Source organism: Panthera leo, chromosome B1, assembly GCF_018350215.1.
Source record: "Panthera leo isolate Ple1 chromosome B1, P.leo_Ple1_pat1.1, whole genome shotgun sequence".
NCBI lineage: Eukaryota > Metazoa > Chordata > Mammalia > Carnivora > Felidae > Panthera > Panthera leo.
The window spans coordinates 31761539-31787083 of NC_056682.1; the positions used below are offsets into that span (position 1 = coordinate 31761539).

The 25545-nt window shown below is 44.9% G+C and overlaps 1 long non-coding RNA gene across 1 annotated transcript; it reads right to left on the bottom strand.

The window, feature by feature from the left end:
- Positions 1–1306: 1306 nt before the first annotated feature.
- Positions 1307–18841, bottom strand: LOC122216872. The gene is made up of 3 exons (XR_006201165.1): positions 18681–18841; positions 1783–1915; positions 1307–1622 (listed from the first exon to the last, which is right to left on the bottom strand). It is a non-coding gene; the product is annotated as an uncharacterized LOC122216872 (long non-coding RNA).
- Between the last annotated feature and the right edge of the window lie 6704 nt (positions 18842–25545).

The window sequence follows — 25545 nt, forward strand, 5'->3', positions numbered from 1 at the left end:
GAAAACGGGTCTGTTTCTCAAAGCCAAGGCCGGTGCTCTTTCCTCTCCATTCATGATCTCTCAAGGAATTTAGCCCTTGATTAGAAACTTTGTGTTACTCTTCTATTGTTCTTTGTTTTTTTTCTGTCTCACATTCCACCTCTTCGTCACCACAAAGCATACTGACTCATTTTCAAAAGATGAGGGGCGTCTGGGTGGCTCAGTCACTTAAGCGTCTGACTTCGGTTCAGATCATGATCTCACGGTCCGTGAGTTCGAGCCCCGCGTGGGGCTCTGTGCTGGCAGCTCCGAGCCTGGAGCCCGCTTCGGATTCTGTGTCTCCCTCTCTCTCTGCCCCTCCCCCGCTTGCGATCTGTTTCTCTGTCTCTCAAAAATCAAACATTAAAAAAACATGAAACCAACTTTTATGGAGAAGGCAGTATTTGGCAATCACTGGGCTAGATCTTTTCTGTGTGGTAGTTTATGAGATTGCTGTTATTTTTATCCCTTGGTTTGCCTAGGTCACTGTCAGCCATCCCGAATGAAAAAGAAGTACGTCAAGAACAGATAGAAGTCAATCGCTTCCACTTTCCTCCCCAAAGTAACCGATATTTTTTTAATGTCTACTTATTTGGAAAGAAAGAGCACGAGTGGAGAAGGGGCAGAGAGAAAATTCCAAGCAGGTTCACATGGTCAGCATAGAGCCTGACGTGGGGGCTGAAAATCACAAACTGTGAGATCATGACCTGTGCGGAAACCAAGCATCGGACGCTTAGCCGACTGAACGCCCGCGCCGGCCCCCCAAAGTAACCAATTTTAATGCATTCGCAGGTACGGTTTCAGATGTGTTTTCTTAGCATTAAAAATGTGTGTTGAAGACAGACACAAAAGCATCGTGTTATTCCCATTGACAGATGAAGGAAGAGACTAAAAGGGGAGGGGCAATTGTCCAGGCTGGAACTGTAGGCAATCGATGTAGGCAATTGTAGGCAATCCATCGATGTTTTGAACAAACGCTTCCGGAGCATCTCCTGGGGCAGGATATTGGGCAAAGAGCCGGGATCCCGAGTCAGGTCTTCGAATGCCCGGCCCCTGGCTCTGCAGTCTCAACCCAGGAACCACATGGAACATGACTCCTGGGCCCGAAGCCTGCTTAACTCTAGCACATATTACATGGTATCAGATAAACTGCTTAGGATTCCTTGTGGACTTTGGTTCGTCTCTTTGAGAAAAGAAGGTAAATATGCCTTCACCTTCCTTCAACCACGAGAGAGAGAGAAGCAAATCATGTCTACAGCACATGCTGAGCTCCTAGGAAGAAAGGCACCACTTGGACGCAGAGGGCAGGGGGTGGGAACACACTGTGCTTTCCCGCACACATGTCTATGCAGCCTCCCTTGGAGAGGTACAGCCCTCGTTCTAGGGTTTCTACCCGGCTGACTCATCCTGTGACCTTGAGAACGGCCCCGGGCTCTCTGCACCTTTGTTTCACACTCCACTGCACACCGGGACTAACGCTACTTTCTACAGGAACTGAACACACAAGTCCTCACAGCATGTTCCTGCATAGCTGGGACCCAGCATCTGCGTGAGGCACGTGAGGTGACCGGGGACCCGTGCACTTCACCTTTAGACAAAGGCACCTGTGGAAAAAGAGAACCCACGTTAGCAGAAGAGCATTTATTTCCCTGAGGAAACTGTTTCTTAGATCCTCACCTTTGTGAATTTTTTACCTCGCGTCTTTGTGAAAATGCTTTGCTTCTCCTGAAATGTCCTCCCCCAGCCCATCTTCTGAAATTGTACCTGTCATTCAAGGCCCCGCCGAAATGCCACGTTTCCATGGCGTTTGCCTCTATCCTGTCAATTAGACACCACATCTCTCTCCTCCGGATTCTCTGAACAGCGTTTGTCATCTTCTCTTGACCTCAGATTTTGCCTGGAAATTTAGGGATTTTTTAAAAATATGAATCGCATTCTTCTAGTAGATTATAAATACATCAAAGTAAGAATAATACCTTATTCCTATCACTTCTTAAGCTACTAACACAGCCTCTTGCACAGAGCAGTTGCCTGGTAATTAATAAGCAATAACCAATTGCCGAGTGAATAAATGAATAGATGGAATTTTTGTAGAGGAAAAGTTGGAAGTCCTAGTGAGGGTCTGGTGAAAATGACATCATAGAATACCAAAGAATTTTTGCTGAGCAGTGTTGAACTGTTGAACTCATGCCCATTGATGGACCCATCGATCCATCGATGTTTTGAACAAACGCTTCCGGAGCGTCTCCTGGGGCAGGATATTGGGCAAAGATGCTTCAGTAAAGAACTCTGCAGATCCTGAGTACTTGTGGGCCCTTCCTGCTTGCATTTTAGCTCCAGTTTCTGGGCAGAGTTAAGGAATTGTGTCTGTGTGGAGACACCTGGATTCCAATCTTGGTTCTGATCTTGGTTCCAATCTTGATCCAATCTTGATCTTCCAATCTTGGTTCCAATCTTGGTTCTCGCTGTGTAACCTTGAGCAAGCCATCTTACAAATCTCAGTTTTTGTGTTTTGTTTTCATTTTTAAATGTTTATTTATTTTTGAGGGACAGAAACAGAATGTGGGCAGGGGAGGGGCAGAGAGAGAGAGACAGAGGGAGACGTAGAATCGGAAGCAGGCTCCAGGCTCTGAGCTGTCAGCACGGAGCCCGATGCGGGGCTCGAACTCATGATGTGAGATCACGACCTGAGCCAAAGTCAGACGCTTTAACCGACTGAGCCACCCAGGTGCCCCACAAATCTCAGTTTTGGCTTGTGTCTAAAGTTAAATGGATGAAGAGGGGATGATACCATAGTGCTTGTTTTGTTTGACTCCCAAAGGTGCTAGGGGCAAGGAGGAATCACAGAGTGAAAATATTTTGCCTTCTTTATGAGCACTGGGGAAGACACGTATACATGTGTGTGTAGGTATACAATATATGTATGCAACATGTACATATATAGAGATTTTTACATTAAAGGCTGCAATGCATCATATATACATCCAAAACATTTTCAACTAGTTTCCCTTAGTTTCAACATTTCCCTTAGTTACCTTAGGGAACTTCAGTAGGTTTAATTTGTGACACACACTTTCAGAGCAATACGTGGCAATCATTTGTTATAGATCTTTATGGCAAAAGCTAAGAAACATTGAAAGAGCAAAATTCTAAATTTCACCAGACAACACCCACCGTTAGTATGGTTCTATGACGTGATCTTTTCTGTTCGTTGTCATCTCACGCACACACAATGTTGCCTACTTGTGACCAACGTGTATATTCTAGTTGGTGTTCCGGTTTTATTGTTAGGATCATTTCAAACAGACATTTCTGTATTTACAATTTTAATGGCGGTATTATTCATCTATCTGTCTACGACCAGAATCGATTTGGTTATTCCCCAATTGTTGGTCATTTGAGTAATTTTCAATGTCTCATTATTACACATGGCCTATTTTTAATCACATACAGATTCCTACCAGCTACCTAACACATTCTTGGCTTGGCTCCCTCTACTGTCAGTTGATATATACCCAAGAAATGCCAACTCATTTTATTCTTAGCCCAAGTAAAACAGAATTAGGAAGGAACCACAAGTGTTTTATTTTAAAAATTAGATTGTGCATTTCCGAGAGGATTGGTGAACGATTTCCTTTGGGTGAAGGGAGATGGGGACCATCACTCCACAGCTCAATTCGTCAGGGAAGAGGAGTGATAACCTACTATATGTCAGCGGCTTTGTACACTCACTAAATATTTATTGGGGACCTCCAAGACTCCAGGAACCATTCTTGGCCAAGGACAAAGAGTATAATCCTTACCCTCAGGGAGCTTACCGTTTAGTAAAGTCTCAAGGTCACCAATGAGGTCACCAATGACAGTACGTGTGACAAGTACTGCTGGAATAGTAAATTCAGGGCCCGCGTGACAGAGCAAAAGGTTGATGCCAGGATTGTTGGGGGCTCTGGGGAGAAGTGTCACAGAAATTGGGGCCTGAGGACCAGTGGGCATTAGCCTGGAGAGGGGTGGTCCAAACATGGGGAAACAATGTTTACGGAAGCCAAATGACACAGAGGATTTGTTTTTAGGGATTGCTAAGTGGGTGTAATTGAAGCAGACGGGCTGCATTGGGGTATAGATGGAGATGAAGACGGAAAGGTAGGCTGTAACCAGGAAGGTAATCAGGAAGGGCTTTGCAAACCCCATTAAACAACTTGGATTTAAAAATATCTGAGGGTAGTACAGCTACTTTAGAAAACAGCCTGGCAGTTTCTTAAAAAGTTAAACACAAAAAAAGTTAACTATGACCCAGCACTTTCACTCATGTCTAGCCAAGAGAAACGAAAATGTGTATCCATACGAACACTTGTATGTGAATGTTCGAAGGAGCACTATTCATAATAGTCAAAAGGTGGTGATCTGATGAATGAATGGATACACAGAGGTGGTATATCCATACAGTGGAATATTATTCAGCCATGAAAAAGGAACAAAGTACTGATATAGGTTACAACATGGATGAACCTGAAAAACATCACGCTAAGGGAAAGAAGTCAGTCCTAAAAGACCACATAGTGTATGGTCCCATTTATATAAAATGTCAGTATAGGCAAGTTTAGAGAGACAGAAAGCAGATCATTTACTGCCAGGGATGATTGGGGGTGGAGAGAAATAGAGAGTGACTGTGAATGGCTATGGAGTTTCCTTTTACTTAATGAAGATATTCTAAGATTGCTCGTGTTGATGGACGTACGGCTCTCATAATATCTTAAAACCATGGAACTAAACAGTTGAAGTGGGTAAATTGTATGATATGTCAATTATATCTCAATGAAGGTGTTAAAAAAATCTGGGGGCTCAGAGGGAGGTCACTTGATTTTAAGCAGAAAAGTGTCATTATTAGATTTGCTCTTTAGAACATTTTCTCTGGAATCAATATGGAAGGTCGTTGGGATAGGGCAAGGCTGGAAAGATTGGAGCCAGTCAGGAGGGGGTTGCAGTAGTGAGAGAGACATATGGTACCTTGAACTAAGGCTGCAGTCGTATGCACAGAGGGGAGCGGACACATCCGAGACCTTAAGGAACAAAAGTGACCTGACCTGGTGAGTATCTGATGTGGGGGATGGGAAGTTAGGAGTTATCACCCCAGTTACTCCCTGGGGCCCTCATGTGGCTGGAGCAAACTGTTTGCTCCCCCTCTGAAGGATCTTCACCGGAAAACCAGGAAGAGTTAGTTTGGAGGGAAATGCTGTGTTCACTTCCAGAGGTGATGAATTAATTGGAGGTACCTATGGGGCATCTAAATGGCTTTGGTTATACTATTCTGGAGCCCAGAGGAGAGAGCGAATCCAGAGTTGACCAATATGTTATTTTCTTCTCTTACCACCTCGCGAGGTAGCTATTAACCCAGTGGACAAGAATACAGCTATAGATACTGAAGCATATAATATATGCAAGATTGGCTTGCAGCCCCCTTCCAGCAGACTCAAACATGAAATATAGCAATATTTCTTGAGTCAAAGGCCCCAGGTCAGTTTCTCCTATTGTTTTATCATGGTCAGTATTCGAATAGCTTCAAGGACCATTTTTTTAAAAAGTTTATTTATTTATTTGGGTGAGGGCAGAGAGAGAGGGAGAGAAAGAGAATCCCAAGCACTGTCAGTGCAGAGCCCGACACGGGGCTTGAACCCAGGAACCATGAGACCATGACCTGAGCCGAAATCAAGAGTTGAACACTTAACTGACTGAGCCACCCAGGCACCCTAAGGACCATATTTTTAAGCTGAAGTTAGGACCTACCTTCTGTCAAGGGTTGAATAAGATGCAATGAAAACAAATATTTGGATGAAAGATTAGCTTAAAATGTAGACTGTTTAGCCATAATGTGTATCCTTTTTTTTAAAAATTTTTTAAATGTTTTTATGTTATTTTTGAGAGAGAGAGACACACAGTGAGAGTAGGGGAGGGGCAGAGAGAGATAGAGACAGAATCTGAAGCAGGCTCCAGGCTCTGAGCTGTCAGCGTAGAGCCCGACATGGGGCTTGAACTCACAGACTGCGAGATCATGACCTGAGTCGAAGTCAGACGCCCAACCGACTGAGCCACCCAGGCGCCCCAATGTGTACCCTTTTGATAGCACGTATTGGGAAGCAGTCTGGTTCGGTGGACAGACAGCCAGGCAGACAGACAGCGTGGCAATCCACCATTGACTTGCTGTATGCTTTTCAGCAAGTTCTCTGACTCTCGGATCTCTCATCTGAAAAATGAGAATAACTACATTTTCCATGTGGTAGGTTACAGATAAAAACTTTGTAAAGTGCCTGGCCTGGCACAGGGTAGGATCTCAATAAATAGTAGTTGTTATTATTAATTCGCTGACCTTCTGTTTTTGAAAAGAGTTGATACGGTGCCAGAAAGTCAACGTTCCATTTTTTGGTACTCTCTTCTAGTTCCTAGATCTGTTCTAGCTACGTACATCAATCCTGCCTCTTGGTAAATGTTATTTTAGACTAAGTATATTTTAAGTTTGTTCCCTTAATGAATTGCATGATTTTAAACTGACAGCTCTTTGATCTAATTTGCTGGCAGATTATGCAAGAAATAAATATTTTATTGCAATGCAAAAGTCAGTCAGTTTTTGCACCCTTTTCCTCCTCCTCTGCTTGGGGGGAGTGAGGAGGGGTTCGTAGGCATGCCAGTGGGTGACGCTTTGTGTCTGACTCAGATCCAGATGGCGTGGATCTGAAAGACCTCCGCGTATAGCTTGACCTTGGCCCCCATGCTCCCCTCCACCTGTTTCTGCATTCAGCAACTTCTCTTCCCTGTACCAAATCTGGACTTTCTCTATCCTTTTCTCCTCTGGGGTGTCCACCACCCTCTGGGGGTTCCAAATGGCTCAAGCAGGCAAGCTGGGATCCATGCGGGCAGAGGGGCTTATTAGGGCTTCCTCCAGCCTGGGGCAGGCAGGTGGGGGGAGGGTCTGATGCTCCCATCAGGGCCCCAAGGGGCCTTGGCTGGCTTGGCGGCATTCCTTTTGTCTTTTCTCCAAAAGATGCTCCTGGGAGCCAACCAGAAAGCTTTCTGTGTTCATTTTGTATGGGGGGGGGGGGGTGGCGGGGGGGGGGGGGGGGGGGCGGCGGGGAGCAAACACACAGCTTTGGCGAGGGAACATCAGACCTATAATAATAATTCAGTTCTCTGACATTAAAGTGCAAAAACATTTTCCATGACAGCTTAACATTAATCACCACCACTTGCTGCTAAAGATGCCTCTCCCTTATGCAGTGCCAGCTTTGGGACAACTGTTAAGGCAGCCACATGGCTTCCAGGGAAAGAGCGTGAAGCCTGCACAGACAATCGGCAAGCTGATTTTCTCCACTCTCCCTTTTGTCCTGGGGAGGATGTGTTTTCCGCTAAGAGAGTAAGAAGGGGCTGGTAATTGATCACAGAGAACAAGCCACAATTGACTCTTAGGGGTGGGATTATAAATGCATCTGGTGCTCTTAGTGACATTGATAAACCACCAGAGACGCCAGCTTTGCAACCGAATGTTCCGGAAATTGCGCCTACGGTCTTTGAACTCACGTCAAGGGAAAAGAAAGGAGTTTATGCGTATCACTTTCTGTATCCCGCTGATGAAAATTAATAATCAAATTCTACCCAGACAAGGTCAAAGTAGAATTGTTCAACAGACACTTATTTGTTTATTATCAAAACATTTAATTCGTTCCTGCTGCTGATGAAAAGTTTACATTGTTTCGGAGGGTAAACAGTGAGCCTGAAAAGTCTTCCTCTTTCTCCTAATTCCTTAGTCCTGTTCTGTAAAGACTACCACTATAATTTTTTTTAAAAATGTTTATGCATTATTTTTGAGAGACAGAGAGAGACAGAGTGCGAGCAGAGGAAGGGCAGAGAGAGAGGAAGACACAGAATTTGAAGCAGGCTCCAGGCTCCGAGCTGTCAGCACAGAGCCCGATGCGGGGCTCGAACTCACGAACTGTGAGATCGTGATCTGAGCCCAGTCGGACACCCAGCCGACTGAGCCACCCAGGCAGCCCTAGAGACTACCACTATATACGGTTTCCTGTATGACCTTGAAGAAGCTGTTCTTCTGCATACAGGCCTACGTGTGTATATGCGCGTGTTGTGGGCGTGAGCGTATATGTTTGCACTATGCAGAAGCTTTTTTCATTTAACAACATACATTGGACACCTTTTCACACCAGTGCCTAGAGATCTGCTTCATAGTTTTTAATGTTACATAGCGTTCCTTGATGTGCATGTGCATTATTTATTTAACCGGACCTCTAACATTGGACGTTTGAGGGATTTTTTTTGTTTGTTCGCTTGGTTTGTTACTATGAACAAGACCACAACCCTCATGTTTGGAGATTCATCCGCTTGTACGCTTGTGTGAGTTTACGTGTGAAATAAACTCTAGGAGTGGAATATTTAGGTCAAGAGGCATGCGAGGCTGTATCTGGGAAAGATTGTGAAGTTGCTCTCCAAGTAGATGATAAATGTAAACCGAAAGCCTTCTCCACGCTCGGCATTGTGCTGGTTGCTGGGATAAAAGGTCACAGTCCCTTTCCTTGACGAGCTCACAGGGGACACACAGCCAATAAATTATTGTAATGTAATGTGGTAAGCACCACAATAAGGGTTTTATGACCCTCATCACTTTCCTGTGTTAGCCACGAGTTTTATTCCCTCCCTGTGAATTAAAAAAAAAAAAAAAAAAAAAGAGGAAAAGATTTTTGAAGTGTTTTCATTCCAAAACACATTTTCGGAATGTGATATGTCTCCCGGGTTAAAAAGGAAAAAAACAGGGGCTCCTAGGTGGCTCCTTCAGTTGAGGGTCCAACTTCGGCTCCGGTCACGACCTCACGGTTCGTGAGTTCAAGCCTCACAGTGGGTTGTCTGCTGTCAGCACAGGGCCAGCTTTGGATCCTCTGTCCCCCCCTCTCTCTGTCCCTCCCCTGCTCACACACACACTTTCTCTCTCTCTCAAAAATAAATAAACATTAACCTAAGAAAGAAAGAAAGAAAGAAAGAAAGAAAAGAAAGAAGGAAGGAAGAAGAAAGAAAGAAAGAAAGAAAGAAAGAAAAGAAAGGAAGGAAGGAGAAAGAAAAAGAAAGAAAGAAAAAGAAAAAGAAGGAAAGAAAGAAAGAAAAGAAAGGAAGGAAGGAAGAAGAAAGTAAAAGAAAGAAAAGGAAGGAAAGAAAGAAAGAAAGAAAAGAAAGGAAGGAAGGAAGAAGAAAGAAAGAAAGAAAGAAAGAAAGAAAAGAAAGGAAGGAAAGAAGAAGAAAGAAAGAAAGAAAGAAAGAAAGAAAAGAAAGGAAGGAAGGAGAAAGAAAAAGAAAGAAAGAAAAAGAAAAAGAAGGAAAGAAAGAAAGAAAAGAAAGGAAGGAAGGAAGAAGAAAGAAAGAAAGAAAGAAAGAAAAGAAAGGAAGGAAGGAAGAAGAAAGAAAAAGAAAGAAAGAAAAAGAAGGAAAGAGAACGAAAGAAAAGGAAAACAAAAACAAAAAGTCGAGGCGGGATTGGCAGGGACTTCAGGATGAGGTCCAATCAATATTTGAGAGTCTTCTACGCCCAAACACTCCTGCACCTGTGACATTTAAGCTTTGTAAAGTTATGATTATCCCATTTTTACTGGTGAGGGAACTGGCCAGAAGGAGGCAAGGGATTTGCTCCCAGTTGTGCTATTAATGAATGATGTAACTGGGTTTGGAATCTGGGTCTCTTTGATGGCAAACCCAGTGTCCTTCCTATGGAGCAGCGTGGCCATGCCATAGTGAGTCACGCTGTCCCTGAGGAATTTATACCACAGCCTCCACAACAACCTTCAGTTTACTGAGCAGAGGCGCGGTGCCAAGAATGGAGAAAAACAAGTAGGAAGAAGGCTCGCTGCTTGCTTTTGGAAAACTCACGGCTCAACGGGGAAGACAGGTCTCCATCTCCATAGACGCAAACCATACAACAGCCCTCCTGACTGTCATCATTCCAGACCAATGCCATGGCCCTGAGGAGAGGAGGATTCTCTCGAGTTAAGAAGATGGCAGGCTTAAAGGGAAAGATGGTGATTTTGGAGGAGAGGAGAGCATCGCACTGACAGAACAACATGCGCAAGGCTTGGGGAGGGCCCGTGTGATTAGGTGGCTGGAGCTTGAAGTGCACGGGACTTAGGTAGGAGATAGGCAGGGAGGTTAGATCGAGGGCATATTACAGAGATCTTCAAGGTCACACCCAGGAGCCTGAACTTTCTTTGTTGAGCGTGAAGGTGTTTTTGAAAGGAAACTGACACGGACTACTCTGTGTTGCAGAAGAATGAAAGTCAGCAGTGTGCAGGAAAAATCGGACTGGGGAACGCTTGGAGACAGGAACATCAGGGAGGGGACCACAGTGGCCGTCTGCAGAAAAGCCTCCTTGGCTGGGGGAGATGGCCACAGAGAATGGATGGACAGGGGTGGGTTTGAGCTATGGTGGAGCCGGACCCCACAATGATCTGTTTTAACATGTTTGTTGAAGGAAGGAGGGAGAGAACGAGAGATTTCTAGCCTGGACTGAGTGGTTAGGCTATTAATGGAGATAGAGCTTTTGATGGGTGAAGATTAGGAAATCAGTGTTGGCATGTGTAGCTTGATACCAGGCAGGACACGCATGTGAGATGTCTAAAAGTCCGTTGGAAAATACCAGTTTGGAATTTGGAAGAAATACCGGAGCCAGCGATGCAGGTTTAAGTCATCTCTAGGGTTTGTAGTTGAAGCAAAGTGAAATGGTTTGGAAGAAGAGGACCAAGAAGCAAATCAATGGAGAAGGTCTAAATGCAAGCAACAGTGAGGGAAAGAAACTAGGGAAGACGACTGGGAAATAAGAGGGGTAGGTGAGGACACAGGTGGTGTGGAAACCACAGGAAAGAGTTTCAAGAAGTCAAAAGTTTGTGTATTATAAAGAATTTGAGAAGACATGAGGTTTTTGTTTTGTTTGTTTGGCTGGTTTTGTTTTTAGAGCGGGGGGGCAGGGGAAAGGGAGAAAGAGAGAGAGAGAGAGAGAGAGAGAGAGACTCTTTAGCAGGGTCCACACTCAGAGTAGAGCCTGACACAGGGCTCTATCCTGTGACCCTGGGATCATGACCTGAGCCAAAATTAAGAGTTGGACACTCAACCGACTGAGCCACCACCCCCCCCCCCACCCCACCCCAGATATGAGTTGAATGTCATTAATATGTTCAGCGTCATAATTAGAGACCTTTTGAGATAATGGGTCTACTGGAAAGGAAAGGAAAGTACGTTGGAAGCAAAGTTGCAAGTGGGTAGAAGGAGGGAGAGGTGACTTAAGTTAATTCTTTCCTAAGGACAGTGGGAAGTGGAGTAGGGCTGAGATTACCAAAACCAATTCTGCATCATCGTTATGACTGGCTCATAAGTTAAGCCAGGAACAGAATATATGATTGAGGATATCTGAGGATTTAGCTCCAAGGACCTGAGTCCAAGGTACAGAGCCCAGAGTACAAAGAGTATGGGCATGCTTCTCTCTCTTTTTTTAAAATTTTTATTTATTTATTTTTGAGACAGAGAGAGAGACAGAGAGAGAGAGAGACAGAGAGACAGAGAGACAGAGAGACAGAGAGACAGAGAGAGGAGAATCCCAAGCAGACTCTGTGCTGTCAGCGCAGAGCCCAGTGCAGGGCTTGAACCCATGAACCATGAAATCATGGCTTGAACCAAAATCAAGAGTCAGATGCTTACCCGACTGAGCCACCCAGGTGCTCCTGGGCATGCTTCTCTTGGACTCAAACAGCATTTTAAAGCATTTCTGACAAGAGACAACCAAGTCATAATCAAGTATTCCAAGTGTAACCTGAGGGGAGAGTCTAGTTCTCTGGTTCTCTAGTCTCTGGTTCCCAGAGTCCAGCAGGGAGGTCGTGATCATCCTGGACCAACAGGGCGGACCCACCATCATGCTGGGGTTATTGGTGAGCACTCAAGACTGTCAAGAATAAGATAGAGAGCTGGCACAAAGCAGAAGTCTCCTTTGCAGAAACTGGCCAGGGATATGGGAGAAACAAGGATGGTGGAGATCTTGAATGTGGGTCCAATTGGCAGCAAGAGAGCCTTAAGAACACAACAGAACCCCTAGATCTGGGGAAAGGGTACGGGCTGACAGAGGAAGATTTACAGTCAAGCCAATGAATCTTAAGCCTCGGGCCCTCTCACTTGCTCAGTCCCCTTCCAAGATCCTATTGGGGGACCTGGCAATGTGTTCCCGTGGACGTACATGTTAGGAAACTTGCAAAATTAAGACAATTTAGCCATAGTTGACTAGGGCTGCTATCCATGGCCTTGGTCTTGCTCTCCGCCACATTCACTTCATGTTGATGGTGTTGGGATGGCCATGGGCATTTTGGGGATCCAATTAAGGGAAAATTGATTGGATGAGTTTAATCTGAGTTTAATGGGATAGATTTATATTGGTCACAGTCACTTCCATGTCTACTCAGTTACTGCTGGCCATCAGGACATAAAAGCGTGGGGTTAGAAGACTTTTCATGGTACAGACGTGTCCCACCGCACCGAGCTCCAGAAGCAGGAGGAGAGTGGCGAGAAACAAGCCTTGAAATGCTGGGTCAAAATTCAGTCTATGGATAATTCTTCCAACTTCTACAGCTCATATGAAAGGAATTTGATAAAGGACTTTTTAAATTTGATGACAACTCTAGAAATTGGAATTATCAATAATAAAAAACCAAATTTCCAAGAACCAAGCTAGAAAAAAATGGGTTTATCTTTCTATTATCTCTATAAATTATATTACAAAATAATCCCCAGGTTAATAAATGATCAAAGATAATGCAGTAAGAAAATATAAGAAAACCGTATTACAGAGGGATATTAGGCAGCAAATTGACAAAAACATCCTCTTGCTTTCTCTGGGCTATTTTTTTGGCCAGCTTTTCTAGATGTACCAGCTTTTAAAAATGGCGATTTGTTATGATTCATTTTCTCATTTTGATTAAATATTCATTTTCATATCCAATTTTATCTTTTTTTTCTCTGAAAGTAGGCCCCCTAAATTGTACGGGCTTATGACTTCATAAAACGTGGACCTGCCCTACTTAGATCTTGCTTATTTATGGTTCCAGAAGTATTACTGCGTGTGAAGGGATCTTTGTGCGTCTAAATAAGGAAGAAAATCTGGATATTCAAATATGTGGTGTCTATTCTACTGTAGCCTCTTTACTCGATACTGCAGAGGGAGGCGGATCTATGAGTCATCCTGCATAGTAATGAAGCCGACGGAGGATGAATTCCGAACGCTTTAATGGGCAAATTGTTTTGGAGGAAAGGTGTACTGTGCACGAGTGCACGAGAAATATTTGCTGACTTGAGGGAAGATGGTGTGCAAATATAGTCTCTCCTGAAAAAGACAGAAACTTTTTATCTAAAAGAATCGAGTAGCTGGTAAATGTAATTATCACAGTTCCTAGCGACCTTCTCCTTCCTTTCTCATTATCCAGCCCGTTCTCTGATTAACTGGTATCCTGTAGGGTAAAAGGAGGGCCCAGCCACTGGGGCAGAAGAGATTAGGACGCCCCTTCATTGATCACATTTTTAAAAAAAATTTTTTTTTTAAAGTGTATTTATTTTTGAGACAGAGAGAGGCAGAGCATGAACAGGGGAGGGGCAGAGAGAGAGGGAGACACAGAATCTAAAACAGGCTCCAGGCTCTGAGCTGTCAGCACAGAGCCCGACACGGGGCTCGAACTCACGGACCGTGAGATCATGACCTGAGCCGAAGTTGGACGCTCAACTGACCGAGCCACCCAGGCGCCCCCATTGATCACACTTTTATCGAGTATCTGCTGAAGCCAGCGTGGCCTGGTCAGCAGCTTGGGTGTGCACATGTGATCACATCTCTTCTGCTTTCCAGTTAATCATGCAAGATCCCATGGGCCCTGCTTATCAGGAAGAACATCTTCTCCCTCTTGAGGCATCTCTGGTTTGTCCCAACTTTGGACTCCAACTTAAGAACTCGTTAAACGAACACTTACGTACTTAGGCATTATTCCTAATAAAGCAGGGCCTTGATGCCAAGGAGGTCAACTTCATCGCATTAGCTGCCCCTTCCAGGAAGTTCACCCCCGGGAATTCAGGTCCAGGCCACCAGTTCAGATTCTCCTCCCTGTGACACCTCTGAGGGTTTCCTTGCCATCATCACCCTCGTTAGACACACATAAGAATGCTCGATTCTGAATCCCCAGGCACCCTGTTACATCTACTAGAGCTCAGGCTCTAGAGTTCGAGATAAAAGACATAATCGCCTTCAAGGAGCACACAGACTACAAATAGTTTCAATGAAGCGTAATACATGAATATGCAGAAGAAGCTCACAAAGTGTACGTGGGGTCCTTAAATCAACCAGGACAAGCAACAGTTTGAGCGACAGGCAGACAGACAGCCACCATCTGTGCTGAGTTCAGAACTGTCCCTCCTCTCCAAGGCTAGCCCATGATCTTCGAACAAATATGTGAACGTCTACCCAATTCCTGGATGCTTTTTAGCAGTAGAGGGGTCTCCCAGGGCTGGGACTAAGACGAGGCAGAATTTAAGGGGTTACTAAAAGCTTAGTAATTGGGATTGATATATATTTTTAATAATGGTAAGTTATGGCCCATAGGCCAGCTGCCTGGTTTTATAAATAAAGTTTTGTCGGGACCAACATCAGGATTAAGGTAAGGTGAGTGAGGCAGAGTCATGAAAGTCACAGGTCTGGATCTTGTCTTCATTTAAAATTACGATATTTTGGGGCACCTGGGTGGCTCAGTCAATTAAGCGTCCGACTTCGGCTCAGTCATGATCTCATGGCTCGTGAGTTCTGGGCTGACAGCTCAGAACCTGGAGCCTGCTTCAGATTCCGTGTCTCCCACTCTCTCTGCCCCTCCTCTGCTCATGCTCTGTCTCTCTCTCAAAAGTAAAATAAAAAATTAAAAAAAAAATTATGATATTTTGTTCATCACAGATTTTTGCATGAAGTTTGACTTTTTGCCATATTAAAACATCATTTATCTTGATTTTTGAGGTGTTGGTTGCTCCTGTAAATTATGCACCCAAGGTGAGTGCCTCACTTGCCTTTCCCTAGTCTTGGCCCTGGGTCCACTCCCACCAACCTTTCAGATGGATGTCACCGTGTCTGTGTCATCGGTTAAACAAACATAGCCGAGATGGCTGCTGTAGCTCTAGAATTACGAGATACGGGTGGTTCGACAGCTTGCTAGGAGAGAAAATATTAGGTAACTGCTTTAGATATGATCGTTTGAGAAGACCTTTCTGAAGAAATGGCATTTGAAATAATCTGAAATCTCAAGAAAAGTTATAAGAATGGCACGAAACTCTCAATACTCTTCACCCAGATTTGACAACATCTTTTGTGTATATTTTTTAAACGTTTCTTTTATTAGCTGGTTTGTCATCTTTGAGGAATGTTCTTTTTTTAAGTTTATTTTTTTTAGTAATCTCTACACCCGACATGGGGCTTGAACTTATGACCCCGAGATCAAGAATCACATGCTTTTCTGACTGAGCTACTCAGGCGCCCCAAGGAATGTGTTTTGGCTTCCTGTTGTTACAGACATAGAAACCACTTTTTTTTTTTTCATAATTTTCCCAATTATCTCTTAGTTGAGCATCTCTTGGTAGTTTCCCCAAAAACAGATTCATAGAATTGATATTTCTTGAATTCTCTTATGTTCAGGACATCTGCAATCTTTAGAGTTGAAAGATAATTTGGCTGGATATAAAATCCTTGGGTAACAGCTTTTTTTTTCCTTGAAGGTCTTTTAAATATTGCACCCCAATCTTCCGACCTTGACTGTAGCTGTAGAGAACTCTGAGGCCAGCCTGATTTCTCTCCCCTGTAAGTGACTTGACCATTTTATTTGACAGACTTGTCAACTTTTAATATTTTGCCACATGTGCTTTCTCTCTCTCTCTCTCTCTCTCTCTCTCTCGTCTTCCCTTCCTCCCTCCACACACACACCCGCACGCACACACTCACACACATAAAAAGTTACCAGATATTTATTACTAGCACATCTTAGAATCTTCACAGAATTAAGCAAGTCAAGACAAGAGATGGAAGATTAAAGAAAGAGATGTGATAAACAATGGTTTGGAGTCTCTGAAAAAATGAGAAAAGTGGGGATTGACGACCAACTGGAGGTGTTGGTTTTTGGGAGGAGAAGGGAAAATGAGGAAAGTTTTGTCTGGTGACTTATATGTTGCATATTAGGAGTAGGGCAAGGCTGGCACTAAGGGCTGATGGTGTGTGTCCCCTCAGCCCAAATTCATAAGCTGGAGCTTAACCCCCAAGGTGACAGTCTTCGGAGGTGGAGCCTTTGGGAGATAATTAGGTCTTGAAGGCGGAGCCCTCATAAAGGGATTAGTGCCCACAGAGAAAGAGATGGGAGAGCGTGCTTCCTTTGACTTTCTCCACTGTGTGAGGACACAGGTAGAAGGTGTTGGTCTACAAACCAGAAAAAGGACTCCCACCAGACTCCCATCTACCAGCGTCTTGGCCATAGACCTCCAGCCTCCAGAACTGTAGAAATAAATGTTTGTTGTTTGAGTCAGCCGGATGATGGTATTTTTTCTGTTGCAGCCTGAGCTCAGATGGTCAAGGACCGAGGATGAAGGAAGCTGTGAAGATATGAACTAGTTTCTGTGGGGAGGGGGGATAAAACTCACATTAGAAAAGCGTCATAACCTGGTCGAGCGGATCCTGAACGTCCTTTTGATGTCAGTGACCGAGAATTTAAAGGTGTGGGTTGAAACAAAGCTAATTGCCGGGCCCGTCCGGGGCTGGAGTGTCACAGAAGGAGGACGGTGCAGGGGAGGTGAGAGGATTTGAGACGGTGAATGTCATGCCCAACAGGACAATGGCATCCCAATGGGACATTTCCTCCACTCCCTGTATTTCTTTTGCTGGCCCCCCGGTATTCTGAACCAGTGATGGGAGGCCAGAGGAACCCCCGTCTGGTGCGGGAATCCCTTTTGCAAATTCATGGCCTGGAGGAGGAGTCCTTGGAGAGAAAAAGGCTTCCCTGACAACAGAAATATTTAATAGGGATTTATCTCCCTCTTGAGCTTTTTGAGTATGTTTATATTCGTATTTGGAATAAAAATAAGATGATTCCATTTCTCATAAGCATATAATTGTTTATGCCTTTCTTTAAAAAGCTTGGAATAGTTCCCAAAGATGATATTGTTCATCTTTATCTACCAATGAGTGAAGTAATTTTAAAGTGGGGAAATTGAGCATTGAGATAACGTGCCTGATGTTATCAAGCAAAGCAGTTAACAGCGATGGAAAAAGAACACAGACGTTCGGCTTTCTAGTTTCTATTTACCAGCTTGTGTTTCCATGGAGAAAAATTCAGAGAACTCCAATAAAACAGATGCTGAGCCCACATTCTATTCCTAAAGATACATGTGGACCATGTTCATCAAGGCTTGCAAAGCTTTCAGAGAGCTGGGAATGATTTTGGTGGGGGCGTGAAAGACAAGATAATTTTAGTTCAATTTTGGAAAGCATCCCATCCCACCTTTGAGAAACCGAATTGGGTGTCAGTTTCGTGTTCACTCACTGGAGGTTTTCTGTAACATCATGTCAGCCCGATGGGCATGCCTTGCCCGTGCAATCACCCCTCTCACTCTCTTTCTTCTCTCTTTCTTCTCCATTACGCAAATTTGGCCTGGTTCCTCTCTTAAGAGCCCTTCTTCCAAAGAACTGTTCCTTGAAACTTTGCCATAATGATCCTTCCCTGTGAGGGCTACACTGAATTTGCACCCCCCCCCCCCCCCCCCCCCCCCCCCCCCCAAGCTTATGCTTATTATTAAGGAGCAAACAACTGCTCATCTCCTAGGAGGTAGGGTCCACTCAGTGGGATGCAAAGAAATGCTTAACAGCTCTTACTTCTTTACAAAAAAGGGCTTGCCGGTTTCCATGGTGTAAATACTCTCATCACGACTGATCTCAAGTTCCCCACATGACAATGCTGAACAAGTTGTTCAACGCTGAACGAGTTGGGAAGGAGTGTGGATGATTGGTTCTAGTGAGCGAGCACGAGTGGACTTCAGCATATCGATGGCGTATCAGAGATACATTAGGTACTTCTTCAGATTTTCTTGGACTCCCTCATCTTTTGGACCCACAACTGCTCTCTCCGCCTCAGAGGCTACCACTGACTGGCAAGCTGCCTACCCCGAGTACCCGATTTAAAACAGGTATTTGCAGTTCACTCTACATTTTCTCTCCCCATGCTCCACCTACTCCATGGCACGCTCTTATATATTATATAGAAGTTGAAGAGCGAGTCCTTGACAGCTAAAGTGGAAGCAGACAGTTTTTATCAGCCCCTGAAACTGCTCTCACCGAACAAGCACACAATTCTTCAGCAGGGGAAATCCAGTGCCTTCTCAGAGAGAAGAGAGCTTGGCAAACAGTTCTCATTCACAGTGTGATTAGAGCATTATCTGAACCCTCCCCCTCCCCCAGGAATGGGAGAAAGAATTCATTAAGGTCTCATCAATTTAAATTTGTTTTCAGGAAGCAACGATCGATCTGTCATCCTTAAAACTCGCTTGGGCTTGCGCACTGAATGGTTCAATCCTGCACCACTCACCTGCTGCTGAACCGACTAGATTCAGTAATCGGGAAGGCAGGAATTGGGTTCACACAATTCAGCCCCAGCCGAATATCCGAGGGCACGCCTGGCTTGACACAGGGGGGCCGTGCTTCCTGTAGAGGGAAGGCATGGAAGATGATGGATACCCGCACAATGGACGAATGATTTTTGTTTTCAGGTTTTGATGTTTATTCTGATGCAACACTTATTGGAGACCCCCTATTTGCTTAGTGGCTCAACATGCCTGTGGGATAAAAGATTATGATCCCAGTTTTACAGATGAGGACACTAAGACTCACACTGATGCTCTAAAGTGCTTATATCTACATGATAACCACATTGAAAGTGAGAGGCTTAAAACAACAACCACTTATTTAGGTCCCCAGTTGCTTATCCGCAATTTCAGCTTGGCCCAGATGAACAGCTCTTCTGGTCTCACCTGGACTGTCTTATGCACCTTTGGTCAGCTGCAGGGTGTTCTGGCCATTGGCCGGGTTAAAGCGGGCAACTAGACTATGTGTTTCTCACCATCTAGCCGGTTAGCACAGGCTTATGCACATGGCAGCAAGAGGGTTCCAAGAGAGTGGGTCTCCTGAAGTCTGGGCTCAGGACTGGCACGAAGTCACTCCCATTTCATTTCCTTTGGTGAAGCAAGTCACCGGCCAAGTTCAGATTTCAGAGGCAGGGAAAGAGATTCCATGTCTTGCCGGGAGTTGCTGCAAAGATGTATATTACAAGGCAGTTCACTCCAGACAGGAGTGAGAATTGGCAAATCTGCCCTCATGCTTGGCCAGCTGAAGGCTTTTGTGCTTACGCTGTCTTAGATGAACTCCCCTTTTCTGAATCTCTAATGTATTTATGGTTTTGGACACCCCATTTGGCTAGCTGCATTGTGAGTTATACAGCAATGCGTGCGTGGATTGCTGGCCACCATCTTGGTTTTGGGCCACATTGAAAGACCCTTCCCCTTCTTCCTTTTCCCTCTCTACTCCCATCCTCCCTGTAGAGGCTACCCAGCTTGCTTCTTAGCCCCTACATCACAATTTCAAAGACTAATGGAGTTATGGGGAGTAGCCGTTGTTCCAGAAAACTAGGGATCTGTTCTTCGGCTTTCAACTTCTAGGCGTGAGTTCCATGTAGCCCTTGGTCAACCAACAGTTTAAGTAGGCTACTTCTATCGAATATTCAGGTTTGTGTCGGGATTGGTTTAGGACATGCGATGGAAAGAGGGAAAAACAATTCTGAATTGCTAGTAAGGAGAAACTCAAGATCAAATGAACGAAACACTTTTTCTGTTGTAGAAAGGTCAGGATAGAAGTATGAACTGGATTTGAATTCACAGTTTGCTTACTGTATTTTCCTGGGAAAGTTACTTAACTTCTCCGAAATGTGGTTTCCCCACCTGTAAGGCGAGGAAAATAATATGTACCTCCACAGTTGTTGTCAAAAGTAAATGAAATAAAAATATGTGATGCTCCTGGCCATATTAAATGTTTAAAAGGACGCTGTTTTGGGGCGCCGGGGTGGCTCTGTCAGTTAAGCATCCAAATTCAGCTCAGGTCACGATCTCACAGTCTGTGAGTTCGAGCCCCGCGTCGGGCTCTGTGCTGACAGCTCAGAGCCTGGAGCCTGCTTCCGATTCTGTGTCTCCCTCTCTCTCTGCCCCTCCCCTCCTCATGCTCTGTCTCTCTCTGTCTCAAAAATAAATAAAAACATTAAAAAACATTAAAAAAAAAAAAAAGGACATTGTTTCTTTCGCTTCAAGCTGTTCAATTTGCCTTAATAGAAATCTCCAAATCTTTAACTTTTTCATCTTAAGTACTCCATTACTTGTTGGAGAAGAACTTAACTCAGAGAAGGGAGTCCTGTAGAGATCTCTGAATGGTAACGATGTAGTGTGTGCAGAGATCTCTGAATGGTAATGATATAGTGTGTTTAGAGATCATTGGGAAGCCATATGCCACTCTGGGAATTCTATGTGCAATTTTTCGAGCACCTAAAGGGTGGGGGAAACTGAGGCTTCCAGTGAAGAAGTGAGGAGGCAACATGCTTCAGCTCCAACTCTGTGTCTTCCATTCTTTCTCTCAAAGGTTGGTAACTCCCTGACCGTAGATATTCTGAGAACCATCGTCAGCCAAGTTATGGGAGCTTCTAGCAGGAATGAGAAGAAGGAGAGGGGGAAAAAAAGAGAGAGTGAGCCTGAGGCAGGAAAGAGAGCAAACCAAAAACCCCAAAAAGGAAAGGGTTGGAACTGGTACCATATACAATGCTTTCATACGCGTTATTTGAGCTTCTCAGCAATCTGGAAGAAGGGTATTATTGTTCCCAGTTTTTGGATGCTTATGTGGCTTTACCAAGATCTCACAGCTAGTAAATGGCAGATGGGACTTAATGTATATGCATTCATCCATCACGTGATGACCTTTATGACATAAGTTGGGGAGAAAATAAACAGCTAGTTATAACAGTATGATGATCGTGATTTCGGAGAGTCCACATGGTTCCAGGAGAGTAAATTGGGGGCCATACCTAACCTGGTTTGGGGACAGGCAGATACGCTTCCTGGAGGAGACGTCATCCAAGTGGAGAGCTACAGGACCAGCACGAGATCGTCGGCAAGGTGAGGAGGTTTTGGAAAAATCTGCAAAGACACAGGCCAGAGAAAGCAGAGACGCCAAAAGCAGGGTGAGCTTGGGAGTTCAGTCTGGAAAGGAAAGCAAAATTCCTACAATAATTGGCTTTGTAATCCAATTAAGAGCATTGGACTTTAGCCTGGGGGTGCAATGCAGAGGCCTGAGGGAAATTACGAGATTCGATGCGCATCTTGAACTGATTGCTCTGGCTGCAGTGTGAAGAATGGATTGGCCAGGGGCAGGACTAGAGGCAGAGAGACCCGGTGGGAGGCTTTGAGGGAATCTGGGGAGGACATCTTGTGGCATGGCAGCAGGGATGGAAGAGGTGGACTGATGAGAAAGGAAGTCATATGGCAGAAGAGCTAGAACTGAGGGAGACAGAGAGGACCAAGGAGCTCTGCTGAGGCTGGGATGTAATCATACCAGATCATGCCCACTCAACACTTACCATGGGCCCTGTGCTGTGCCCGTATTGTCTTATTTAATCCTCGAACGTTCACATTTCAGAGACCTACCACCATATACCAGGCACCATTCAAAAAACTTTACATAAGTTGACTTATTCAGTCACCGTATGAGTTGAGCTCTAATCATGCTCCATTTTACAGTCGAGGAGACTGAGGTTCAGAGAGACTGGGTGATCTGTTCCAAGCCTCACAGCCACCGAGTGCCATAGTTAATACTAGGACCAATTTATGGCCTCCATATTGCTTCCATGGTGACTGTTCGGGGACTACGGGATAGCCAAGGTAATAGGTCTAGTGGGTCACTGGGGTTCCAAAATTGAAGCTCGGGCAAGAAATATGAGTTGCGAATACAGACTTGGCAATTACTCAGCCTATAGGTGGTGTTTAAAGCCACAGAAGTGAATCGCTGTGCAGGTTAAAAAGGGAAAAGGGCCATCAGCCAAACTCCGAGAAACCCCAATGTTGACAGGCCCGTGGAAATAGAGCCCGTCTGCTGTGGTTGGAAAATGTGAAGAGATGGAAACCGAGGGAGGGCAGCCTTTTCAGGGGGCTGTGGCCAAAAGTAAGGAAAGGAGAAGGTGACCGTAAAACACTGTCACTCTGAGCATTTTTAAGTATGAAGAGAAACGACGTGTTAACCTGAGGAGGGCTGGGCTAGAAGGGGAGGTTCTCCCCGTGCGAGGGGGAGATTTGAGCCTGTGTAAACGCTGGTGGGAAGGAGTCCATACAGGGAAGCTGAAGACACAAGGACAGAAGCAGAGGAGCAAGGAGGTTTCTGAGCTGTGGGTATTTGTGACCGAGAGTTCAGGTCCTTCTAGTTTTAAAGACACATCCCTTGGGTGTCTACTCCATAAAGGGTTGGGTCTCAGAGTCCCCTCTTCATCCCCCCACTGTGACTGAGGGCCTGTGTGAAGGTTTCAGGGGAGGAGGGGGGGAAGATGGGGAGTGCGGTGTAAGGTCTGGGGAGAAGGGATCAGATGACGAACCTGAGTCATGGTGATGAGGGAGGTTTGGGGGAACGGGTGAGGAAGCAAACAGCTGGTCTGGTGACTGGGAAACAGAAGTGCTGTATTGTGTTGAGGGCCTACTCAACCCAGGAGGCCATGGAGTAGCACCAGTTTGCACAGGTATGGTGATAACCTCCAGCACCCCCCAACTCTCCGGGGATGGCATCAGGTGGATGCTCGGTTTGGACCACACTTTTGTCCCCCTTCCTTTAGGTGGAAGCAATAGAAGGATGACGGGACAAAAGAAGGAGGATATTGGCAAGAAACTAGATGACCTGATGGACCAGATGGGACCTTGAGTATAAGTGGAAGGGAGTGAAAATGGAGTAGGGCAGAGAAATTGGAATCTACACAATTGTTTGGCACTCCCTTCAAAAGGGGGAGCCTAACTGCCCTCTCCTTGAGCATGGGGTGGACATAATGCTTCTAACTAGCATATAGGAAAAAAGCAGACGGTGCTAGGTTATTAAAGGCACTGTGGCTTCCTGCTTGCTCTCTCTTGGATGGCTTGCTCTGGGGAACTTAGTGGGCGTGTCTTGAGGACACTCAAGAGTCCCATGAACTTGCCAGGTGTGTGAGCAAGCTATCTAGGAAGGAAGCAGGTGCCTCCGGCTAGGCCGGACATCTCGGCCACAACCTGCCAAGAGACCTTGAGCCAGAACCGCCCAGCTGAGCTTTTCCTGGAATCCTGACTCTCAGAAACTGTGTGAATGAATAAAGTTTTATTGTTCTAAGCTGCGACGTTTGGGGGTAATTGGCTTTGCCCCAGTAGACAACAATACAGGCACTGAAAAATTGCAGAATGAGAACGGATCATAGCATATTGGAATTCCAGATTTCAGGGGCTGAACGGTTGCCCCTGAAACCCTTAGGGGCATAACGGTTGCTGAAGCCATAGCAAGGGCTGTCTGACGTGGGCTAAAAGTGATGGACCTGGTTGTGAGAATCTCAAGAAACTGAGATGTGGGCCAGGTTATGTCAATACACAGCAAAATGATCCAAATGAAAGCAGAACTCAGTTTGAAGAAAAAGCTTAGGAGCTGCAGGCTAGGTCTTGAACGAACAGGGATAATGAGGATGTGGGCACATGATGTCAATGAGTGGGGGCAGATGGCATAAGCAGGAATTTTACGCAACAGTGAAGGAATAATGATTTGAAGGTAACACAAGCTGGTGAGAAGGACCCTGGTCTCTCTCTGGATTCCAGGTCCTCAAGGTGTGGCAGGATGAGCGACTGCGGTTAGGAGAAATTTGGAAATGGCTGAGTCTTACTTAAAGCCCAAAGCTGGGAGTCCACTCAGGTAAGAGGCTAAGGGCGTAAAGGTAGGAAAATATGTTCATGGTGAAGCAGGGTTGCTGGTTGGCACAGTGAGTGGTTTGGAAAGAAAGGAAGTGAAGGGGTGTGTGTGTGTGTGTGTGTGTGTGTGTGTGTGTGTGTGTAGGGCTGGGGGAGTAAGAGTGGTGGTAAATTAAAGCTGAAGCACATCAAAGAAGATCTGGGCAAGGTTAATCCACTGGCTTGTGAGTTTTCCAGGATACCCCTCCCGTCCCTGTCAGAAGCACTAATTCAATTTACTAGCAGTTCATGCTGGAGTCTCACAAACAGAGGGCCCCGCATGTTAGGCGCGGCATTTGGGTCACACTCATTCAAGACACTGAGATTATTTTCTCAGCGAAGATCGAATTAGACGTTTATTCTTCTCATAGAAAATATCGTTCTGGGAAAAGTGCAGTGGATTCTTCACACTGTTTGAAAGAATATAGCTAGAAAACGATGCCTAAAGGCAATTAAAAAAAAATTCTGTACAGGTAGATAAGAAATATTGGTTGCTACGTGTCGGTGTCTTTTGTTGTTGTTGGTCGAAGGGGTAGTGTTTAAAATTTTTTTTAATGTTTTTATTTATTTTTGAGACAGAGAGAGACAGAGCATGAGCGGGGGAGGGGCAGAGAGAGGGGGAGACACAGAATCGGAAGCAGGCTCCAGGCTCTGAGCTGTCAGCACAGAGCCCGACGTGGGGCTCGAACTCACGGACTGTGAGATCATGACCTGAGCTGAAGTTGGATGCTTAACTGACTGAGCCATCCAGGCGCCCCAAAGAAGAGGTGGTTTTTTAAATTTCTTTTGGCAAAATACAAAACAAAACATAATTTCCATTCCTGAGGGTATCCTATAGAAAATAATTCAGGACTTAGGTTTAGTAGAACAGGGAAATGTCGCTTAAATATACAAATATATGCTTCTGTAATAGGAATATTCTTCTGAGCTGGAGTTATAAAGGTGGTAACTTGAAGTCCTATAAAGGAAGGAGATAGCTATACGCACATACAATATACGAAAATGCAAATTAATTGAAGGTCAGGAAGAAATATAAACTCATAGAAATTTCCCGAGGGATCAAGTGACAGTTCTGAAAACGGGTAAAAGAAGATACCAGATGAAAAGGGGAGATTACTTCGTGTTCACTTAACATGTAGAAACAGCTAGAACTGAAGAATCCATTGAGTGTTCTCTGCAACCGAACAATGTAGCATTCTAGACGCTGTGACATCATGTTTTAAAAATAGCCGCTTTCAGCAACAGATAGCAGTTGATAATGAAAACGTTTTTTCATGTCTTTTGGGATGAGGGGGGAAGAGAGCTGGGGGAAGGGGCGACTAGTGACTAAGGGAGATAAATGTCCTGATTGTCCCCGGTCTCCATGTAAATAGAAATGTAACTGGCACCGGGCTGCAGGGTCACGTGCACATTCTCTCA